The sequence below is a fragment of the Octodon degus genome, unplaced genomic scaffold (genome assembly GCF_000260255.1).
Source record: "Octodon degus isolate 3935 unplaced genomic scaffold, OctDeg1.0 scaffold00001, whole genome shotgun sequence".
NCBI classification, from domain to species: Eukaryota; Metazoa; Chordata; class Mammalia; order Rodentia; family Octodontidae; genus Octodon; species Octodon degus.
Window position 1 is genome coordinate 29284773 of NW_004524577.1, and position 23759 is coordinate 29308531.

Here is a 23759-nt window from a genome sequence, read left to right on the forward strand (position 1 = left end):
CCCCAGGGGGTGGGAGAGGGTCCGGCTCATGCTGGGCCTGGGCTGGGACTGGTCCCGCCAGCACAGGGTAGGAGGAAGCTCTCCACACACTCACCGGGCCTGGTCTAGAACTGGGTCCAATATTATTGGCTTTTAAAGCATTTTGAATACTGCCCGATCTGTTCCTTTAAAAGAAGCCCTTCTTCCTAGGAAAGGAAACTGCGTCACAGATATGGCAAAGGTACCACATGCTCCACTCAGCCAGCCTGGAAGGGCTGTTTCTCTTCTCCTCAGGGTTCTCCCACCCATTTCCTCTCCCATTTAGTGAACTCATTAAGCTAATCAGAGTGATGAAATGTATCACTATGTAGGCAGCATGCTGGAGGTAGTGTCACTAACACAAGTGGGTCACTCTAATGACGGTAATTTGAGGTACTGTGAAATTTAGTAGGGGAGGCAGATTTGGCTTGTTAGGGCTCATGGGACACAGTCATCTAATTTTGTGTACTGAAGGGTAACTTGACCCAGTCCTTAATGAGATCAGTCCTTTTTAACCAGTTGTGTCTTGGGCAACAGAAATTTAACTGATCCCAGGAATATGAACTCTATCAGAACTCTATCAAAATTCAGTTAATGGATTAACTGAAATATGATATATTAGAAATATGATATATTTTTATCATATCCTTTCAGAAATATGATATATTACTATTGACTCACCTTACTCTAACCATAAATCCATGATGAGTACATACATTATCCACAGCTGGGGAACAAATGTAGAAATAACAGCAATGACAGATTAGGGCTTTTCTTGCTATAAATATCTCAGACAGCAGTGTTGCTTGCTGAGAAATTTGAGTGTCCCAGTGGAAAATACAATGTCATGCTACCACTGAGAAATAAGAGTATTTTCCTTTCTTCTTTTTCACCCATGCTTGAATTCCTACTACTCTGGCTAAAAGCAACAATTTTCACAATGTTATCTGGAACATCAAACAATAATGCTAGTGCATTTTTTCTCTGTAATTGTTTTATCGCATGCAGTTCTTTTTCTTTGCTATTAAAATGCTGCTGGTTGTCTTTTTTTTTTTTTAACATATATTTGGTTGTTACAGGGTTTTATTATGCAACTCAGACTCATAGCGATTCTCCTGTTTTCAGCCTCCCCAGTGCTGGGATTATAGGCTTACGCCACTACACCACTACACCCAGCCGGCTCAGTCCACCCTGGCGGTGGGACTGGTATGGCATGTGGTGCCTGGGATTGAACTCCAGTCCCTCTGCATGCCTAAATTTGCCTAAGCAGATTAGGCACTTCAGTCCAATGAGCTATCTCACCAGTCCTGCTGGTTGTGTTTTGCAAGAAAATTAAATCTTCCAACCATAAGAAATTGATTTGATTTTTCTGTGGAAGTTGAGAGTACCAGTGAACCTCAGAACCTTGTCCCACCTCCAGTCTGTCTGCCTTATTTCTTACACTTTGAGGCAACAAATTTCAGTCCACATCCAGTCTCCCCTGACCTTCCTCTGACAACTTGTACTTTATCATTATTTTTATCCTTGTCCTTATAACTCTAGCCTCTTATTGAAATGATAATCCAAAGTTTACTGGAAACAAAGGTTCTTTTTTCTCTCTTTTTTTTTTTAACTTGGGAGATGACTAAGTTTTTATTTTTCTAGTAGAAAATATCCTTTTTAAAGTCAAGATACCAAGACTTTTGTTTTTTTGAGACATTTTTTTTATGTGTAGTGCAGGCTGGCTTCAAACTCACTATGTAGCCCAGGCTTATCTCAAGCCCTCAGGCAGCCTTCTACCTCAGCCTCCAGAGCTCTGAAATTATAGGTGAGCACCATCCTATCTGGCGAAAATATGTTTTTTACACCTCCAGAATTTCTATAATAGCATACAATGTCAGGAATTTAGTAAGGGATAGTCAGGTGCTATGGTTAAATTCTTTATTTCTTGAAAATTCCTATGTTGCAATCCTAACTGCAAGATGATGGTGTTTGAGGTGTGATCTTGGGGAAGTGAGTAGGCTCTGCCCTCATGAATGAGAGCAGTGAATTCAGAAGATGCTCAAGAGAGCTCCTTGTCCTTTGAGCATGGGAAGAAATGAATGAAAACATGGACATCTACAGAGCAAAAAGCAGAGCCTTATTAGCCATGGAATCTGCACCTTGATCTTGAACTTCCTCAGGCTTCAGAGCTATAATACATAAATTTCCTTGGTTTATAAGCCACCTTGTCTATGGTAGTTGTTTACAGAAGCCTGAATGGCCGAAGACAGCTTAGCCATTGAATTAAGCTGTCTCATTACAGTAGTCATCCAGAGAGTGAAATAGATTATGTAAATGCCTCACTGCCAGTAAGAGCAAATGGCTTTCATGGAGACCTGGTCACTGTAGTTTGGAACAGTGAAATAAAACTGGGCTTGATGCTACCTCGAACTAGGTCTCTGTCCCTGGTAGGACTGTCCAAAGACTTAATGAGAAGTTGGAAAGAGAAATGAACAATCATGGGCAATTGTGGGTTTGGTTGAAGCATAAGAGATGACCAACTGGTACAGCCAGCCCAGAGAAGGGTGAGGGTTCAATGATTAGGAAAACAAGAAAAAGAGGATGAAGCAGGAATTCTGGTATAAGGCAGATGATCTGTGAGTGTCTCCAGCCAGAACAGATTTATAGATTGCTCCTTGGTACAAAATAACACAAGCATGACAGGCCCTCACTTCACTGGAATTTTTTTGGAATTAATCACCCATAGAGAAGCGGGGGAAGAAGTTGAAGTAGAAATAAGTAAAAAGTAGTCAAGAAACTATATGACCCTAGGGAATGTGTATTCTTTTGGGGACGTGGTCTCAGAAGAGATAATTAGATTGGAGTTATAGAGTGAAGTAGTGATTAATGAATGCATTAAAAAATGTATTTAGCATAGGGTCTCATTACACAGACTGGACTCTGTTTTCAGCCTCCCAAGCACTGGAATTACAGACAGCCCACCATGCCTAATCTCAATCATAGTCTCAGTAGGCCCTGGGGACAGTGGGGGTGGGAGAGAGCGATCAAACCACGACCCCTGAGTCTGCCTAAGCAGGCACTTTAAATGAATGCATTTTTTAAAACTAAGGTGATCAACTCTGGTAGTTAGTTCAGACTCAAGGATCATGACAAGAGGCTAATTTGTCTTTAGCTCTTGAAATATTTCCCCTATGATTGAGAATAACTAGAAGACCAGTTTTACCCTCAAAAAGCCAGGGAGCATCTGACCGCTCCAGGGTATGGAGTCGACATATGTAGTTGTCAGGGAGGTTACACTGGCCAACTCAGCCTCAAGTCCTTGTACTATGGCCCTGTCCTCATGCAGGGGCCACCTCTGGACATTCAGGGAAGGGTCTACAGGGTGTTCAGAGTCTCACTACTAGATCGGACTCTTCTTAGTGATCTGCCTGTTTACAGCCTCCCAAGAGCTGGGATTACAAGTGCACACCACCACATCCAGTCTTAATTGCTGTCTCAGCGCACCCCAGGGGCGGGGCCAGCACAGCAGACTCAGGGATTGAACCCGCAGCCCCTGCAGGTGCAGGTCTTTATGATGACTCCTTTTTTTTTTTTCTTTTTGATTACTCCTGAGGTACGAAGTTTTCCCCTTTGGATGGCTGGACTGTGGGCTCCAGTCCACACAAATCCCCCTCACAGATCCTCCTGCTAACCTTGTTCAGAAGTGACAGTTTGGTTGAGATTCTTTTAAGCACTGAGCTCTGCCCAGAATATAGACAGGCCCCACCACCAAGATACATTCAGACGAGTCAACGGAGGAAGAAGCGTGCAGCAGAGCTGTACCTTTGCACCTTGACAAATGCCTGCTGCCCAGTGAAAGTGCACAGCAACAGTCTTCTGCTCGGGCAAAGGAGATAATTATCTCGGAAAATTTCTCTGAGAGCCACTCCCTGTGTTTTGCCCGGTGTAGTACTCCCATAAATCTATCACAGCATCTGCTATTAAACTCTGCCTTCCGGTTCTGTAGCCTCCCGTAGTGCTTTTCTCTCTTGGTTGTCACCGTTTTAATTGCAGTCCTGCCAGAAGAGGGCTAAGACCAGCAGGCAAAATGTATTCACGGGGCAAGCTTTAAGGAAAGCACAAGGGTCTGGACACATCTCCTGTGTTTGTACAATCTCAGGATCACAGCAGGGCTGTCATTGATCTCCCAAGGTGGGAGGAGCGAGGCTTAAGGAACCTCTCTCCAGGCCAGGGATGAGGTAGCCCTAGTCAGCAGGCTGAAGACAAATAGGAAGTCAGGTGTGGCAGGAACAAGCAGAAAGGATGAAGGTGTCGCATTCCCCTAAACTGAAATAGCTCTTCTACTAAAACTTGGCAAAATGAGCCACCTTCCTTTTAGAAACTTCAAACAACATTGAATGAGAGTCCTGCAGTGCCCTCTGGCAAATCTATTTCTGATCTTCTTGCTGTGATTATTGAATGTTTATTTTCCCACAGACTCAGATGTTTATGTGGCACCCTGTTGAATCTAATTATATTTGTTGCTTCTGGAGCTTTCCTTTTTGAAATCTCTCTCATTACACTTTTGTTTTTAATTTAGTGACTTCAAATGTACCTTGTCTTCTACAAATTTTTGCCATTAATTTTCATTCCACTATGGCTCTCTAATGAAGTTCTTAAATAAAACTGCAGTGGCAACACATTAAAATCCTCTTTGTAACTCAATATATTTCCATTTTAGAACTTTTCCCCCTAGTGCTTCAGGCACTGTTTGGTATGCAGGATCCTGCTCACACCTGAGGTACTTTGAATTAATTTGATCACTCAGATCCTACAAGCATTGTAATCTGTAAGAGTTTAACTCCTCCATCTCAGGAAGGGTGAATGGCTCCTAAGCCTTCACAAGTGTTATCTATTGAGCTGACATCGCCTGTGGAGTGTAGGTACCATGAAACCACCTAAAATGAAATGGGTGAGTCAGATTGTTCTACTAAATTGATTTATGGTTTAGTGAAAATCGCAACAAATTTGGAAGATCTTATAGAACTGGAGTAAGAATCGAATCGGGAGCCATCCTGTAACTTGGTGGAATTTGTTTAAGCAACTCTCTGCACTTGTGGCTTCTGTTAGAAGATCATTGATATTTTGCACTGATTAGCCATAAACTTTTGAGGAACTGTACAATGATAAAGAAGAGACTTACTTCTCAGAGTAAAGATTAGTGGTGTTGGGCTGGCCGAATAGGTTAGCAGATTAAAGTGCCTGCAAGCAGGCGCAGGGGCAGGGGGTTTGATACCAGGGGTTGGTACCTGGGCCTGCCATGCCGGCCCCGCCCCCGGTGTGCACTGAGATGGCAATTGAGACTGGGCATGGTGGCACGCACCTGTAATCCCAGCTCTTGGGAGGCTGTAAACAGGTGGATCACTATGAGTCCAATCTAGTGGTGAGACCCTGAACACCCTGTAGACCCTTCCCTAAAATACAAGAAACAAACAAACAAACAAACAAACAAACAAAAAAAGATTAGTGGTGTGTCTTCTGCTCCATGTAACTACGATTCTTGGTATCCTCTTTCTTTAATGTTCTCACTCTGAAGTTGAATATGTTACCAGGCCACCATGCTGCATAACCCAGAGGGCACTATCTTATCTTGCAATGATGCCCAAGAAGTTGCCCAACACACATCCTGCTCTTAGCCTGGTAAGTTGCTCACCATTTTTTTTCTCTCTGATCATATTTTCACCTGTTGGTAGAAATGATATTACAACTTTGGAAATAATTCTACCCCCAGGATAGGTGTTTCAACTTTATTTTCGAAAAAAGCATGTGACATAGGAGTTGCTTTTTCTGCAACTATACCTTGTATAGATTACTCTTTCCTTTGTAATTTTATTTATATGCTACAGTTTTAATATATACCCTATAATAACATAGAATTTTCATGTTCTGTTTTTCCTTTTATTAAAAACATATGTAGGACAGATTGTCTTATATTCCTTTCCTTACTTCTTTCCTGTTGATCAGTAAAGCTTAGCTAATAGTGTTACTGCTTTTCCCTGTCCTTCAAGCCCTCTTAGCTTTGTACCATGGGAAACTAATAGCCGTGGGTTGAGGGAAGGGGACAGTGGAGGGATAAAACAAATCCTAATCAATAGTATTAAATATAAGTTAGCTTCATGCACCTAAATGAGATCAAGCTGAGTTGATTCCTCTTCATGGTGGAACAATTTTCTCTGATTAAAAATTAACTGTATTAATATTATAGCTTATGTTATATCACATTTCTTTCTTACAAATATAATTATTGTTACTGTTTTTCTTTGATCTTCTCACTCAGAACCTGGCTGATAGTGATACTTATTTTTCTTCCACTTGGTTTTTCTCTGTAGGATACAGTGATAATCTATAGTACTTTCAGGGATACACAATTCTTAAAAACTGCGTGGCTCTACATCAAATAACTTTATTTTTTTTTCCCCCCTAAGTTCTTGGTAGTATTGCTCAAAAGACAAAAAAAAATTATTGGAGGCAAAAACACTATTAGTTTTGGACATAGAATGTTAGATTAGTAAAGTCAAGGCAGCATACAGGTACTAGTCATATGCCATGGGAAAGTAGGTATAATCAAGAGAGATTGCACTAGGAACACTTGGAGGGTATGACAAGAGTCAGATCAGAGGTGTCAAAAGATTTAATTGGCTTTTATTTGTGATTGTAGAATCAGCCAGTTCTATAAGATATAATAAGTGTTTAACCAAACACAATGTAAGTTGTTTCTTATAAAGCAAGAACAGGGAAATAAAACATATAAAAAAAATCCAGATTAGTCAATATTAGTTTACCACGGGCTGCTTGTTTTGTGTTAAGGCAGAAGGACGTGCTTATGCCACTCATGTCTACTGAGTTCTTCTTTATTGACTGCTATGAATTTCCTATTTTCTGAAAAATTTGGTCTGCTTGGGGAGCTACCTGCTTCTTGAAAGTTCTAACCTGATCATGCACCCTGAATACAAGTGGTTCCATTTCACTTTAGCCTGTCAAAAGCTCATCTGGGTACGTGCTGTAGGAACTTGATCTAAAACAAACTTTTTTCACAGAGGCTGCCTGTCACACTCCTCTTCTTATTGCTCTTTTGTCCTGTACATGCTGGCATCGCAAATACATGTGAAGGGGGCATCTCACCCTTCCTTCTCCCCCACTGAAGCTCTCCACACACTTCCACACAGCAACCAAGCATTTTGTTCTAGGATCCATATATCAACGGCATGGTCACCCTGCATATTCTAAAAATGACCTGGGAGCAGTTTGACTAGGAGTTCTGTTGTCCTTGGTGTTACATTTGAATGGGCAAATAATGGCCCAGGTTCTTGTATACAACAAGGAAACTGTATGTCTCAGTTATTCTTCTCTCTTGCTGGGACACAATATCCAACCCTCCAAATTAAGGAAGAAAAGGATTTTTTTAGCTCATAGTTAGTGGAAGTTTCAATGCATACTCAGCTGACTCCAAGGCAGAGTGGCACATGGCACATGGCAGCCATTCCTGGCAGTGGCAAAGAGCAGAGAGCGAAGGGAGGGGAAGCAGCTTGGCAGTTAGCTGGCCTCTCTTCCCTCATTACATTATAATTCAGATTACCCACCCAGGACGAGGGTACAGCACTCACACCCACGGTAATATATCGCAAACTCCAAAAGATGCCCCATGACTGCATGAGGCTTTGGGAGGATACCTAGACACAAACCATAACACTGTTTATGGTAATAGTACATAGTAAGTAGCTACATTTATTATGGATCATGTAAAGGTAGTAACAACAACTAAAAAGAGGACAAAAAGGAAGAGGAGAGAGCTGATACCTCAGGCTTTCATCATTCAAAAGGCCAGACATCTCTGAGGTTAGGTGCTGCCTACTGAAGTGCCAGGGCTCCACTGCTGGGGCATGACGTCCTCTAGGCTTTTGTTTTATTTTGTATCTCTCTTAGGATAATGGAAGCAGGAATTATCACTGGGTACTGTTAGGGTTAGATGGAAGGAATGGAGTAACTCAGATCCTCTCTCTCTAACTAGACTACTTGGACCCTCAAGAAAGAACCAAAAAAGCCAAGCAACACAACCCAAAAAACCCCTAACCGGGGGGAAAAAAAGGAACCCAAAAAAAAATGAAAAGGGAAACCCTTAAAAGAAAAGAAGGTAAAAGGAAGGCCAAAGCTAATTGGCCTGGGAAAATAAAAGAAAAAAAAGACCAAGAAACAGTTTTAAACCTCCATCAACAGCAGTTACATCATTTTTATTTGTGGCTTTAAGACCAGTTATCATATGAAGCATATTAGAATACATAAATTAGAATAACCAGAGACAGAGAAATTAATGAGCAACTACTGCTTTTTTGGAGAATGGTCTAGGGTGCGGTTTTGTAGGGCTTTGAACCATGAACCAAAGCGATATTCAGAGCCACTGAGTATATAAAATCATTCTTAGGGTACTGTGTAATCTCATATAGCATGAATTATCATGATAATCCATTTGGTCTTTAGTAATGATTGCTTTATATTGTTGGCTATTTTCCCTTCTCATTCATTATGTTTTCTTTGTAGATCCAGAGCTAATGTATGCTCTAGGTATAAACTTAAATAGCTGGGATGGCCAAATTAATCTTGAGCAAAAAAGGACAATTCAAGAGGCACCATATTCTCTGACTTCAAAATATACTGCATAGTTGTAGTAATCAAAACACTCTGGTAGTGGCATAAAAACACATTCATAGGGCTGGGAAGATGGCTCAGCAGAATAAGTGCTTCCCTGGCAAGTGCAAGGGCCTGAGTTCAATCCCTAGTTCTGAAAAAAAAAAATTGAGCCAACTATTTGGGGCCGAGCAGATGGCTCCGTAGAATAAGCGCTTGTCTGGCATGCGCAAGGTCCTGAGTTCAATCCCCAGTTCTGCCAAAAACAAAAACAAAAACAAAAACAAAAAACCACATTCATAGACCAGCAGAACAAAGTAAAAACTTAAAAATAAGTCCATGTACATACAGATAACTTATTTTCAACAAAGCTGCTGAGAATATACATTAGAGAAAAGATAACCTTCACAACAAATGGTGCAGGGAAAATTGCATATCCACATCCAGAAGAAGTAAATGAGAACCCAGTCTCTCATGAGTTATAAAAGACAACTCAAAGTAGATGTAAGATTTAAACGTGAGATGAGAAAGAAATAAAAACATAAGGGAAATGCTTCAGGTAATTAGAACAGACAAAGCCTTTATGGTTAAGATCCTAGAAACATAAGAAATAAAAGCAAAAATAGAGTTCCAATAAACAAATAAAGAAGCAAGGCCTTGAATGGGAGGGGCAAAGTCTTTCTTAACTTCCTTTGTGGCCACAGCATAGATTAGATGATACTGTGCGCCAAAGATTGAGGGAGGAGCTGTTCACAGTGAGTATTTTAGAAACCGGGGGGGGGGGGGGGGGGCAAACTATTTTCAAGTTTTGTTAATAGTGAGCTTTATTATAGGCATATTAATATGTCATACTTCTATAATAAGATGGACAACATCAACATTGCCCAAAATGTCTCTTTCAGGAGCAGACTTCATTTACTGGTGTACAAAATACCACTGCGAGTGAGGAAGCACAGGAAATAAAATTCTCCACTGAGTGTTTCTAAAGTGGTGTTGTGGTGCTGATGTGTGCTTGGGAGCAGAGGAGAAAAGATCAGGAAAATACATCCTCATTTTTTCCAGAGACCCCAGAAGGGCTTTCTTTTGTAGGTAACCTAGTCTGAAAGACTGAATACAATGTGGTCTCAGACTACATTGGTGAGAGTTTGAGCCAGAGATTACAGGCATCATTTCATGGAGGAACTTGTTGTTAAATGAAGATGACAAAGTACAAAACGTCTGAGAGATCAATCACTTTTACTGGCTAGGAGAGACGAGGCAAAATGACATAGATGTGAATACAGCATAAGCAACGGCATATCTGCAATCCAGATGAGCTAATTTGCATTTAATCATCTGAGAGATGGTCAAAACTGACTCTGGGGAAACTGAATGTCAATACTGAAACTTGTAATGATTTTTTTTCTTTTACTTTGAAAAGTAGGATATCCTTGAATATGAAGATCATTGAAGAAAATAGATCTTGTCTCCATTTACCTCAAGCACAAGACTGCAGTGAGCTTATACTTCTGCTTATTAGCCTATAATATACACACCAGGAAAAGCCTCCAGCTCTCATCCAAACTTCAACACTTATCCCTTATATTCTTCTTTGGTAAGTAATGAAGGTGACACAGTCAGGGAGGGACTGTCATCTCCTGCTTACATTCTTCTGCCTCTAACTTCTCTACCTTCTTGGAGTTGAAGTTTCTCATGGCTACAGCTAGCACTTTTGTGAGCATATTAGTTCATGAGTCAAAGCTGGCAGGAGACTATATTTTCATTGCCTATGACGTCCTTCCTCTTTCTACCTGCTCAAAATGTGTCTGGACAGATGGGCATTGCATCCTAGGAGTTAAAAACAGAACATTTACTGGTGATGGGACAACTTAGCCTGTAGTATCAATATAAACCATACAAGGAAATTGGGGATAAGAAAGAATGTCAGCTGTCAGTGCTGATGTGGGAAGTGTGATGGCTAAGCTTGACAGTGCCAACTTGGTTAGAATTGGAATCCACACAAGGGGTTGGGTGTGTGTGTCTGGCTGGGTCATAAAGGCGCAACTTTCAATGTTGCAACTATTGCTGAACATTCTCCTCTGTGGCACTGTTTCTCTACTCCACTTCCCAGATGCAGTGAACTAAGTATCTTATGCCTTGTCACTGCTGTCAAACATGATGTTTCTTCCTTGAAAACAGTCAAACATGAACTGAATCCTGTGAAACCGCAGGCCAAAGTAAACCTCTTCTGCTTTAAATTGTGTGTGTTCGATACTGTGCCCCCCAGAAAGGAAAGTTGACAAATGTCCAAAATGGGTATCAGAGAAATGAGCTTGTTGTGACTATCCCTAATCACATGGCTTGGAAGCTTTTAGAACTGATTTTCAAGAGGAATTTAAAAACATTTGGAGATGTGGGCTAGAAAAGCCTTAGAATGCTGTAAGCAGTGATAGGTGGGTGATCCTAGTCAGAACTCCAAAGATCAAGAATACGGATAGAAATTGTAGAAAGTAAACACCAGGCTTAGGTTTCAGATGGGACTAAGACCCTTATGGGCATTTAGACTATGTGTCATGTGTGCTATATTCTGTTAAAAAAAATCTACATTTTTCTCATGTCCTGAGATTTTATGAGACTCAGATTAAGTGCTAAAAGTAGTACTGTAACTAATATGGAGCAGAAAATTCAATGAACCACACTAAAAACCACACTTTTCTCCTTTAAATTGTAAGTGTTGGTATCATGTCCTAGTGATGTCTAACACAGGAAACAAGTTTGTTCTGTATGCAGGAAACATAGAAGAAAAAAAAATGGGTATCCAGTGTTTGGAAGCATGGGAGGCATACATTTCTTCAGATTAGGAGTAAAAATAGTTTCTGCATAACTTTCAAGATCTATTACCCCTTATTTTCTTTCTGCTTTCCTTGTATGGTTCATGTTCATGACCTTGGTTGAATTACTCCTTTAACATTAATCCAGACAGGTCATCCTAGCATTACATACTCTTCTGTCCTGACTGTTGGCCAGTGTAGTGGAACAATGCCTTGACCAATCATCTCCTATTAATAATTAGCATTTGCTACACGGACACAGATTGTTAAAGCTAGCCATTATCCATCTGACTCCTGTACACAGTCACTTCATGATTTTCCTGCTGTACCATATATAATTTTGTATACCTGTGTTTTGTTGAGACAAGGTCTTTGTATCCAAGGGTGGCCTTGAACTCATAGTGATCCTTCTATGTCAACCTCCTGAGTGTTGGGATTATAGGTGTGTGCCACCACACTCAGCCCCAGCTATATCTTATTTGCCCAACTATGAGACAAGTATTTACTTCTAAATTAATTTTTAATTTTGTCTTGAGTGTTACTTCCCCCACCTCAAGTTCCTGTCAGTGCCTAAGTGGCTTATATATGGAGCCCAGTTTATCTAAGGTATTAAATTGAGAAATATTTCATAATAGATTCTGGCAATTTTGAGGCTTGCCTGGCTTCCCATTCTATTCCCATCTAGGCTCAAGCTTGATGTCACCCCACCTGTGGACCCAGTCCTGATCTGATCATCATAATTATGTTCTCTCACCCTTGGTAGTTACTATTTTATTTTTAATAGAATTCAAACAATTAAGCTTCCTGGACCATCTGCCTCCACCATCTAGCTCTTCTGTGCTGTTTTCTTTACCTGCTAAATAGAATAGTTTAGTCTTTTTGGGTCTCTTGAACATGAGTTTATGGGCCTGACTCTTGTTAACCAAAGTTTTTTTTTTTTTTTTTTTTACCATGGCTCATGTTTCATCCTTCACACACTTGATCCTTAAATCCATACTAATTCCTTGAACTTCTGTCTGTGCTTTACTCTTTCTTTCCAAATTTAAAATATTTCTTTTCTTACAGTGAATGAGCTCTTAGCTCTGAGCACATCCAGATGCTTGAAGCGACTATGATACCACCCTACCTCCCAGGCCTCCTACTATATACTTCAGCAGAGATGACTGTTGCTCTGCTAGCCTATGAATAAAGACTGGAGGTGGGGCAGCCCCAAAAAAGACTGAAGAAACTCATGAAGCATACATCTTCTAAAAATGAAGTCAAGCTCTCCAAAACAAGGAGCAGTTAGGCACCATCTTTCTTCATTGTGGTCATGTGACCCACCAATTTGACTTCTTTTTGTACATCTTCACCTTTCTTTTCACACTAGCATATGCTAGTTTTGTCCCTTGTGACTTTGCTCTGTCATAGATTGGCCAATGCTTTAACTCCCAATGGATGAAGTGTACACTTCTGGCCCAGTCAGAAGTGGCAAATAGAGGATGCTGGTAGCAAAATAGGGCCTTTAAAGCCCACAGTGTCAGCAGAAGCCACAAGTATGGATTACTTCCAAAGAAAACAGCAGGCATTGATCAGGTTCCCCCAGTATGACAAACACAATCAACTCTGACTGGAAATGGATCCACTTAATGCTTATGCATGGACAGAGTAATACTATTTTAAAAACAAATTGGGTACTACAAAGTGACAGAAATGTTGTTAAATATTCAGAAACAAGTAATTAAACCTAATTAGGTCCATGAGGTTGCCACAAAAATGTATGCCAAAGGGAGGCAAGATGCCAGAGAAACTGAAGAGGAGTAGAAAATGTAGACATGCTTGATCTGTTCACTCAGTTAATACTAAAAATACCTTTCAGGAATATACAAAGGCAAGTAAAGCTTTTTGAGTTTAGAAAAATGTTTGTAACTATTGAAAGGTATGCTCAAGGCTTTATACTGTTTTATTAAAATGTTATTAAGAAACTAATTAGAGAGCTATAATTATCATCGATTAAATCATATGAAAGAGTAGAAAAGCATGTCAGATATGATTACTTGGAGAAAATTAATAGAAGCAGATGTGGGCCAGAATGTCTGCAGAAGGGCAGCCTGTGCTAAGGCATTGATTCTCCCAGCTGCCTGTGTTTCCCCAAGGACACAATCTTAACTATGTATGGGAGAGTAAGTCCCTCCTATTTTCTGAATATTTATCTGTACAGAGCAAGGCTATTTTCCAGGGTTCTCCTAGCGACAGATTGCAGGTAGCCACTGCACAGGGCAAATAAAGGATGCCAAGCAGTGTAGTGTCTGCCACCCAAAGGCCAGAGCAACCCAGAAAGCAGGAATATAGTAGAATATAAGGATTCACATGGAGGCAGTGAGTGTAATTGGAAGAGCACAGAGAGCAGGCTAGTATCTGAATACAATTCGACTACCCAGCTTTTGCTAGTGCGCACTTAGGTACTGCTTCCTCTCTCTACACTTCTGTTTCTTCAATTACAAAATGCAGGATCTAGTAGTTCCTACTTCACAGGATTGTTTTGGGTTGCTGATGAGATATAAAATAAAAAATAATTACAGTGTGTTTTTATCTCCCTTATGCAGTAGTCTGGCACCGTTTGATTTCTGACTCTTCCCCTAATTTAAAATAGTAATAAAAGGTAAATACTTTGGGTCAGTTCAGGGTGGTGAGGCAGCCACAACAGTGCAACTAATGATGCTCTTGAGGGAAGACTTCCAGGGCTGCTATGGAAAGTGGCAAGAAGGGTGGAATAAGTGCATTCCAAGTGAGGGGAAGTATTTTGAGGGGGATTAATTGCTATATGGCTTTTACTGAAATAATTATTTTATTTTATTTATTGGTATCAGGGATAGAATTCAGGACCTGGTTTTTGTCAGACAAGCCTTAAGCTGCTGAGTTATATCTCTGGCCTTGAAATAATTTTTTTAAAAATTAAGCATTAAGACAACAATATGCAATGTATTGATTGTTGAAACTGTCCCACTAATTGATTTTGAAACTGACTCATAGCTATTTGTTTCTTAATAAAATTATTAAAAAAATAAAAATTAAGCATTCCCCATGTATTTCAGTCAAGCCTACTATACTACTAAGAATGATATTATCCTATTAAAATACTACTTCCGTACTCAAAGAATTTAACATTGATGTTTTCTAATATAATCAACATTCAAATTTTCTTAACTGTTCTGGAAACATTCTATGTGTTTTTTTTTTCTTTGTATTCTTGATGCAATCAAAGCATAGTTATTGTGCATCTGGTTGTCATGACATGAGTCCTTGTAATATTCCGTGGGGTGGTTCTCGTAATGCATTCCTTGTCTTAACTTTCTGTTGAAAGGCCAGAGAGGAAGAAGTCTACTCCACTCACACATGTGTGGCACTTAGGCATTGATTTTGTATACATAAAATACTCTATATTTTATATATGTATCATATAGTATGTTTTTAAAAGATTAAAAATGCTACTAGAGAAATTGTATTACTGTGGAAATTTTAAGTTCTAACATTCCTTTGGGGAGATTTCCAATTTAGAATTTCCAATTTTAAGAGGCATTTCAACTCAGCTGGATGGGAAAAGGACAAGTAGAATTCTTACCTGAGAGGGATCTTTAAAATTTCTGTTCTCCTAGAAGCCAAAATAGTTTGGGATTTAACATCTACCCAGTGTTATACAATTGTCTACTAGACTTCTAAAATAAGCTAATGTTTTCAGTCAAATCTGATACCCTGGCCAACAAAGAGAATCAGAATTAAGTAATATTATCAACAAAGTTATATTATCAGTAAAGTTATTATAAAATAATAAGTACTAATATACAATGTGAGAAATCATAACTTGGTTGTAGTGTCCCTCTGTATATATGAATGTTGCAGTACATTTTTTAAACTTTTATTTTATTATTTATCTTTACTTTTTAGGGCAGAGTCTACAGGGTATTCAGGGTCTCACTACTAGATTAGACTCGTAGTGATCTGCCTGTTTACAGCAGCCCAAGAGCTGAGTTTACAAGTGTGTGCCACCATGCCCAGTCTCAATTGCTGTTTCAGTGCATCCTCGGGGGTGAAGCTGGAATGGCAGGCCCTGGGATTGAACGTCTGGCCCATGTGCCTGCTTGCAGGTGCTTTAATCCCCTGAGCTATTTTTCTAGACCTCTTACTTTTAAACTTTTAAAAAATGTTACCAATATTTCGCTACTCTTAAATTATGAGAATTTTTTTTTCTTTCTACCTAATTTAAGGGGTATGAAAAAACCAATGGAAGACTTCCCGTTGGCTTAGGGTTTAAAAAATATTTAAAATCATGGCAACTGAGATGAACATTGGACAGTAGAAAAGTTACTGAAACTATTATTCACCTATCTCATAAGAAATGTTGATTGACACGTTAGTTCTAAAGTGATCCACTTTTAAGAAGAGCTTTAGGAGCTGTCAGTTTCTCTATAACATCTGCTGATATAAAGTGTTAAAGCTACAGAGACAAAACAGGAGATTTACTACTTTCTGTTTTTGTTTTTATCTTGATATGACTTTTCCTCTACTTTTTCTTTTCTTATATTATAGTTTCTATCTCAGTTGATTGCACTTCAGGAGAGCCTTCCCAGTATAAAAAGAATAAGATCAAGTTGATTGATTTGACTTGTTACTGAGAGTAAGTGTTGAATTTTTGATTGTTTATGTAAGATTTTCCTGAAATTGACAGTTTGAACTCTATTCTCTTCCTTCTATCTTTGGTAAGCAGAGAATATAAAAGGATAGGCCAGAATATTCTCTCTCCCTCATAGTTTTTAAGTAGTTTTAGTAACTGTAGGTCATATTAGAAAATGATGGCTAGTGGATGTTGTTTCACAAGTGAAACTGTAATTCCATCATGTGCTGTTGTCCCTGTCTTTCTTCCATTATCTACATTCTCAACCCTACTCTGCCAGTGTTGCCCCTAAACTTCAAATAACTTTGCTGAGCAGTCCCCATGATGAGAAGGTATACAAAAGCCATAAGACAAGTTTTCATTTAGGTGGGAATGCTACTTGTCTTATTAAAAAATCTTGGGGGAAAAATGAAGAAATTTAAGTTACTAGTATGATAACAGAGGATCTCAGAGAAAAATTGCACCTGGGGAGAAAAAGATTAACAATGTCAGTCCACATAGCCTTATAAAATTAGCATAGAGTATCCCAAAGTAACTGCTTTGAAGAAGAAAACATTTATTTGCATATAAAAATGCTAAAATACCTTTAAAATTTATTCTTAGAACTTAGGTTTCCTTATATCTCTCTGGAATGACACTGAAGTTGAAGTATTTAATGAAAGCAAAGATTTTCTTTCCAGTTTGAACCCCAAATCGCTTTGAGCTAGGTGGACACAGTTAAACGCATAGCTCAGTTGTGTTATGGTGATGTTCCTTTTTGTACACGTGGAAGACCCTGAATTATGCCATATTATACATTGCAGGTCTTAAATGGTATTTTTCACTCTGAATAGCATCCAGAGAGACTTCATAAGTCAACATAAACTCTGAAGCCTAATGTTCTAGACTCAAGGTTGTGATTGCAGAGTAAAATGCTTCCTTCTTTCTCCTCATTATAGAGGAACAAAAAAGGAAAGAATGTAAGATGCACCTGAGTGTACATGTGAATCATGTTTCTCTTAATGTGAGCCTGTGATTGGACCAAGCCTAATCCCAGCTGTTGTGTTGCACCTGATGTTTGGAATCAGAAACAAGGTGTGGTTATGTGTAATGTTTTTTATGTTTCAGGATCTCTTTAACAACTCTGTCTCTGTGTCTCTTCTCTCTGTGTCTCTCTCTCTCTCTGTCTCTCTGTTTCTCTCTATCTCTCTCTGTCTCTCTCTCTGTGTCTCTGTCTCTGTCTCTCTGTCTCTCTCTGTGTGTCTCTTGTCTGTCTGTCTGTCTGTCTGTCTGTCTGTCTGTCTGTCTGTCTCTCAACATGCCCATCTGCCCTTCAATAATGCTGGTACACAGTTCCATATCCATTAGCTGGTTCTAGCTTTTCAGGTCATTGCGGAGTAACACTCTGCAATGGACTGAGACTGCTAGCCGGTTTCACTATGCAGCACTTTGTCTCTGCTCCAGATACCAGACTACTTAGTTCCTCTTTCTATGTTCAGACAAATTTCCTCGGAAAGACTGACCCTGAAACAATGCTCCCATTGCTTCTTGGTGAAGGAGGGCTTCAAGACTGATTCCTCCCAATTCTGGACAGCTTCCTTTGGTTTTCTATATCCCTGGAGAGGACCTTGAATTGCCATAACCCATTTTGGGTTGTTCTTTATTTACCAGCCGCTCTTGAGGACAGTATTGTGCCTACTCCTATTCTCTAGCCCACATATTTAGGCTATGTTTCTATTTACTCATAGAGAGCTAAAGGTCCCAGTAAGGTGACATGGTAGGCTTACTGTTGACATGAACACTGTCCTCTAAGAGGATGTGAAGTTACTCCTGATAGAACTCAATATGATTAATATCTGGGACCTCACATAATATAAAACTACATTGATTCTTTTTTTTTTTTTTAGGTCTTGGTTTACATTCAGACATTTATGAAAAAATACCAAAATATTCTCTTACTATCCCTGACTCTATTTGCCTAAGATATTGAATCTGGTTTGGGAAATTTCCGTTGTAATTTTTATTTAATTAATTAATTATTATTATGTATTCACCACACAAAATGATCTTTATCATGGGGAATTTACATCTATACATCATATATCTTAATTCTTTATTTTCTTCATTCCTTTCCTCTCCCTTCAACACTATTCCCTTCCCTATTCACAAAATCTCTGTTTCCATTTTTTCCTTCCTTTTTTTTTTTTGGTGGTACCAGGGATCGACCTCAGGACCTCGCATTGCCAGGCAAGCACATATTACACTGAGTTATCTCCCTGGCCCTTCCTTCCTCGTTTTTAGACACTTTTCCCTTCCTTCTCCTCTGCATTTGGCTTCCCACTTGCACAGGTTCTTCCTATTCCCTACTATCTACCTACCAGTTTGTTCCTTATTTATATTTTGGGTTCCTGAGAAACAGTGCCATGTTTAATCTAGTGTGTGTGTGTGTGTGTGTATGATTCATTTTACTTAAGCTTATGGTCTCTTGTTCCAATATGACTTGGTTAACATATAGACTCAAAAACCTAAATTAATCTTTATCAACTAGATAAAGATTCTTGAGTCTCGAGTGAGCAGGAGGCTGTCAACTGCAGCAGCGGAGCTGTGTGTAAATCAAAGGAACTTGTTTCTTCAAGCTCTTCAGGCAGCGATTGTGACAGTGAAGTTGTCAAAGAAGTTAAAGAAGAAAAAGCAAGTTGCTCCAGAGAAGCCTGTAAAGAAGCAGAAGACTAGTGAAACTTCAAGAGCTCTGTCATCTTCTAAGCAGAGCAGCAGCAGCAGAGACGATAGCATGTTTCAGATGGGAAAGTGGGATATGTCAGTGTTCGGGACTTTAAAGGGAAAGTTCTAACTCATATTAGAGAACATTGGATGCATCCAGAGGGTGAAATGAAACCAGGAAGAAAAAGTATTTCTCTAAATCCAGAGTAGGGGAGCCAGCTGAAGCAGTAGATTTCTGACACTGATGATGCAGTAAGAAAACCGTAGAATCTGAGCCATAAAAACCTGCACTGTTGTAGTTGTTTTACGCTGTCTTTTTACATTGGCTTTTGTTTTCTAAATGTTGTTTTCCAAGCTGATGTATATTTGGATTGCAGAATAATTTGTAAGAGGAATTTTTTTCTGTGTATTATTAAAAATGTTCTGAGTGAAGCTAATTGTCTACCTTATTAAGGAGGATTGCTTTGTGCCCACCACCCAGTGTAAAATAAAATCAAGTAATTCCACTAAAAAAAAAAAAAAAAAAAGATTCTCAATATTTCTATAAATACTGGACTTTAGATATGCTCCTCTTCTTCACTGGGGCAAAGTTAGGATTTCAAAAAGAACCCTGAAAAAAGTCATAAACCTTTCATTGAAAAGCTAATATATTTATTGTAAAAAAAAGTCAAAACAGCATCTTTATAATAAAACAACAATTATCTATCTTAACACATTAACACAGTAATACTGATATTTGTTAGAATCATTCCTGTTCTTTCAAATGATATTACATAATTATTTCCTATCTGTAGGAGATTTAAATTTATTCCTCTACTTAATGATGCAAAGAAGGGATTATTGCCTCATTTTACAAAGAAAGAAAATTGAAGCTCAGAGATTTAATAATCTGTCTAAAATCAGATAGCTAAGTGGCTGTGACAAAAGTGAAGCTAGATTTCTTTTTTCTTTCTTTCTTTCTTTCTTTCTTTCTTTCTTTCTTTCTTTCTTTTGTCTTTGGTACATGGTCTCACTGCAAAGCTCTGACTGGTAGTGATCCTCCTGTTTTCAGCTTCCCCAGCACTGGGATTACAGGCATGTACCACCATGCCTGGACTTGGTGGCCAGCTCAGTATGTCCAGGGATAGGGTCGGTGAGCCATGTGATGCCAGGGATCAAATCCTGGCCCTTGTGCTTGCTGAAGCAGGCTGTTAGTCCGCTGAGCTATCTTGCTGACCCACTCTGATTCTTTAAAAACTTTGTTTGAGCTACTATATCAGGGTGACTCTCATTAGCTACCAGTTTGTCTCAAAATCATATCAGCCAGCATTATATACAGATGTAAAAGGAAATTGAACAAATTTTATGATAAATTGAAAAGCTGATTTCAACCTTGATCCTAAGTTTCATTATTAGTGTAATTTTCTTTTCCTATTTGGGCAGATCTTGGCAGTGACTTTGCATGCAGGTGGCCAAATTGATCAGACAATCTCTTCTGCAAACTGTACACATTGATATAGGGGAATGAAATTCCTAACTTGAAAGGTACCTGGGACTAGTTCGTGTTCTTTAAAACCGAAGAATGAATTTTAAGCATCAACAGAGGTTAAGAGCAGGACTGGGGAAAAGAAAGCTTCTGTTCAAGAGAGGGACTGAAGGGGGTCCCGAGTGGGTTGTCCCCAGGAAGCTGTCTCTTCCAGGTACTTTTATAGAGTGAGAGGCGAGTCTAAGGTGGAAACCGTGGTAACTAGCTTAGGCGGGCATGAGGTGGGACAATACAATGGTCAACCAATGAGATTACAAGTATCATTGCTCAAGTAAAAAAAAAAATTTTTTTTTTTTTGGTGGAACCGGGGATTGAACTCAGGCCCTTGCACTTGCCAGGGAAGCGCTTATTCTACTGAGCCATCTCCCTGGCCCTTCAAGTAAAATGAATTGAATCAAAATTTCAAATGGGGAAGTAAGTCATGTAGCATGTGAGCATGAGTACAGTATAAGGTCTCTTGTTGGGGGTTGGGTTATTGACTCATTTGGGCTCTTTCAAGATGATGGATACTTATTTAGAATATCAATCCCTGTTACCCATCCCTAGGGAAGTATGTGGCTGCATTTGTTTGCTCTTTTGTCTTAAGGTCTGGCCCACAGAGGGGCGGGTCTGTTTCTTTCAAGCTTTCAAAGTTACCCTGTCTTCAGTATTGTTTCCTTGAGGGCCTTACCCTGTCTGACTGCCCGTAATATTTCTCTCTAACTTAGCTGCCTACAACAACATGACCTAGGCTGGCATTACGGCTCCAGCTTCCCTATGGCCAGCTGCTCAGAGGATCATAACCTGCTTTTGTAGGCTGAGAGAGCCATTTCAATCTGACTGAGATGCCTTAAACTTTTGCTTTTGCTTTGAGACCTATTTTGTCTTCGTGCAATATTTTAGTTTCAAATTCTAAAGATTAAGAAAAGTTACAATTAGTTTATGGTTTTTAAAAGTAATGGCAACTGTTGACTTACTATATTGACAGTCCCTGTCCATGCTCCAAGATGCAGCCCAGAGTGCTAAAAGCCAGACAGTGGGCCTCCACCTGGAGTCTTTTCATGTGGAGAATGATATTTACTTCTTCGATTTCATTCATTTCTTTTAAAAATGAACAACTTTTTGTTTTGTCAGAAAAAAAAGTGATCAAACTCTATAGGCTCTATGAATGCAAAGGCATAACCCTTCACCATGTAAGACTCAATGATTGGGTCAGACTCTGCATTATTGGTCAAAAATTTCATGCTGGTGGATATTGGACTGCTGTTCCTTTGTCAAGGTTTTGGTCTTCTTGTTGGCTTCCACACTGATATTCACCCAAAGAAATTGTATCCTTAGCAATAGTTTGCCTTCTACATGCACAATGCCATAACTCTTAATTGGCATGGTTTGGGATTTTTCAAGGGGAACAATACAATACAGTGCACACATTTAAAGGATTATTTTATAATGAATCACAGAAAGTATTATATACAGAGAATACAGAAAATCTTTCCACAAAATAAAGACCAAAGAATCCAGTTAATGGCCTGGATCCTACAATAGTAACCTTCATGAGTCCAGCTGAAGACCTAGAGCTCAAACAATGCCTCCCACAAGATCACCTGGAAGCCTAGAGCCCACAATGATGTTTCATTCAGGCCCATTTCACAGTTCTGAATTGGAAACGCCCAAGGGTCAGTGGTGGAAGCTAGAAAGTCTGTGCCACCAGGATGATTGTGCTAGCAAGCTGAGAGATCTTGACCCAGGAAGCAAAGCTCAAGATAAGAACCAGAGCTCCACTGAAAAGTACTATGGCCATCTTCAGCAACAGTGAGGTTCTGATGATGAGAAAAGCTGAGTTCCCATCAGGAAAGCCATCATGACAGGCTTTCCCAGGAGACTGAGCTGGGCACCATCTTCCTGATCAGACCCAGGAAGCAATGCTCAAGGTGAGGGCCAGAGCTCCCCCAAAGTGAAGCATATCCATTCTCAGCGATAATGAGATCCTGAGCTGCTCCTTAGGTAAGAACAGCTGAGTTCAAGTGAAGCGAGCCGCAAGTGAAGGTCCTCCAGAAAAATAGCCCAAGAGAACTAGTAGCTTCCAAAAGCTCCTCCACAGCTTCTCCAAATAGCTTCCATAGCAGCTTCTTATGCTGCTGGCAATAATGTTTAGGTGGGCCTCCCACTTACAGCATCATTCTAATTCAGGTCAGCTGGGTGTAACAAATTGACTACCACTTGGCAATCCACCACGTTAATGACTGACCATACATTCCAGCACCTTCCTACCTGGCTCAAAGAGATAGTGGATCTCCTGCTTTGGGGCCTCCATGGGGAGCTTTCTAATGAACAGCTTTACCATATCAATGCAACTGCACTGAAATCAGCAAGGCCTCTTCCTCATGGTATATTTGCTTGTGGGATTTCTTTGCCAGACACAAATAGATGAAAAGATTGAGTAAGACAGTATAGAATGTAAAGATGCTCTTTGTTACCAAAAGGCAGTCATGATTAACAAAAGATTCAATACTGTAGAAGGTCTCAATGTATCACTTTCTGAGTATGCAGGCTCAAACTAGCTCATTTATGTACGTTATTGTCCTCCCCTTCATTGTATCTATATTGTTCTAATTTGCAAATCCTTTCCCAAACTCTTCCTCAGGTTTCCCTTCAGAAGTATCTCATTATGACTTACTCTTTGCTTTGTTTTCATGTAATTTTCCTGTTTTTATCTTAACATAAAGTTACATTGCAATTGCTGGGCAACTGTGCATAGAATAATTGTGGTGCTCTTTAATCCAAGATCTTAACTATATTTAATCTGATTTCCGTTATGCTGTGATTAAAAAGATTACCAACCCTTCCACCGCCTGGCCATTCTCTACTCTTGTTTTCTCATCTTTCCTCTCAAGACCTGTGAATGCCTGCATTCTGAAAAATATACAAATTTAATTCATTTTCTTTACACTTCGATTTCTTTGTCTTCATTTTATGTCCATCTCCCTTGGTTCAATATGAAACTTATTTCAAAGCTTGGTTTCTGAGGTCAGATCAGAAAAGAGGTTTAATTATCACTAAAAACCTCTCTCTCATATGGTCTTTTATGTAAGTGAAAAAGATTCAGCCCATGCTTTTGTTCAAATTGCAGGGAATCTTTGTGTAATCTCTTCTTGTTTCCAGACCCAAAGAATACCAAAATGCATCTGAGCAACTGATAGAATACCTAACACTTTTGCTTAATGAAGATGATAATGAAACTCTCCTTGGAAACTCAGATGTATCTGGATGAATCAGAACTAACATTGAATTCATAAATAGGGTTTGAGGAAGGATACTGCTGGTAAATTAAGCTTCCTAAAAATTTGTAGAAAAAATATGTGTTATAAAATGCATAGCAAATACATCTATTAGGCATGTAGAATTACGCAGATGTACATCTGGAGAACTGTTT

At 39.4% G+C, this 23759-nt stretch overlaps 1 pseudogene; it reads left to right on the forward strand.

The window, feature by feature from the left end:
* Positions 1-19089, forward strand: part of LOC111815012 — a 120448-nt pseudogene extending 101359 nt beyond the window's left edge.
* The last annotated feature ends 4670 nt before the right edge of the window (positions 19090-23759 follow it).